The following is a 1,147-nucleotide window of genomic DNA, read 5'->3' on the forward strand; positions in this document are numbered from 1 at the left end:
CTCCCCCAGGTGACCTTCGTTGACTGACCCGCTGGTTTGGGACAACTCTACTCAGCAATCAATGGATTACAGATGAAATTAAACAAGAAATTCAACAATATCTACAATTCAATGAAAATTCAACCACAATATATCGGCTTTTATGGGATGTTATGAAAGCAGTTCTCAGCGGGAAATTCATAGCTATGAACTCACGCATTAGGAAAACAAAATGGAAAAAAAATAAACACCTTAATGCTGCACCTCCAACATCTAGAAAAGGAAGAGAAAATCAAATCCAGAGCCCAAAGATGGGAAGAAATCATAAAGATTAGAGCAGAAATTAATTCAATTGAGATGAAGAAAACAGTTCAAAGAATTAATGAATCGAAAAACTAGTGCTCTGAAAGATTAAATGAAATTGATAAGCTCCTAGCTAGCTTCATCAAAAAGAGGAAAGAAAAAATTCAAACACAAGCAATAAGGAATAAAAAGGGTGTAATTACCACAGACTCAGTGGAAATTCAGAAGATTATCAATAGCTACTTTGAGAATCTTTATGCTCACAGAATAAAAGAAACAGATGAAGAGGACAGATTCCTAGAAGGGTACAAATTACCAAAACTGAAGAATATATAACAACTTTCAATAACCCAATAACAGCCAATGAAATACAAAATGTAACAAAAAGCCTGCCGACAAAGAAATGTCCAGGTCCTGATGGATTCACAGATGAATTCTATAAGAAATTCATAGAAGATATAATCCCTACACTCCTCAAACTCTTCAACGAAATTGAAAAGGAAGCATTTCTCCCAAAATCATTCCTGGAGGCAAGTATTATACTGATACCAAAACCAGGGAAAGACACAACTGAAAAAGAGAACTACAGGACAATCTCCCTCATGAATATAGATGCAAAAATCCTCAATAAAATCCTAGCAAATACAATACAACAAATCATCAAGAAGATCATATACCTTGACGAAGTAGGATTCATCCCACGGATGCAAGGATGGTTCAATATTCAAAAAGCTATAAATATAATATACTATATCAATAAAGTGAAAACGAAAAACTACATGATCATCTCCATTGATGCAGAAAAGGCTTTTGACAAAGTCCAACACTCATTCATGTTCAAAGTCCTACAGAAAATTGGAATAGA

The 1,147-nt window shown here is 34.4% G+C and overlaps 1 protein-coding gene across 3 annotated transcripts in view; it reads left to right on the top strand.

Annotated features, from left to right (window-relative positions):
* The window catches only part of LOC111813222 (vesicle-associated membrane protein 714-like), a 42,545-nt gene that overhangs the window by 7,239 nt on the left and 34,159 nt on the right, over positions 1-1,147 (top strand). The gene's annotated exons all lie outside the window — the stretch shown is intronic.

This window comes from Octodon degus, unplaced genomic scaffold (assembly GCF_000260255.1).
Source record: "Octodon degus isolate 3935 unplaced genomic scaffold, OctDeg1.0 scaffold00173, whole genome shotgun sequence".
Lineage (NCBI taxonomy): Eukaryota > Metazoa > Chordata > Mammalia > Rodentia > Octodontidae > Octodon > Octodon degus.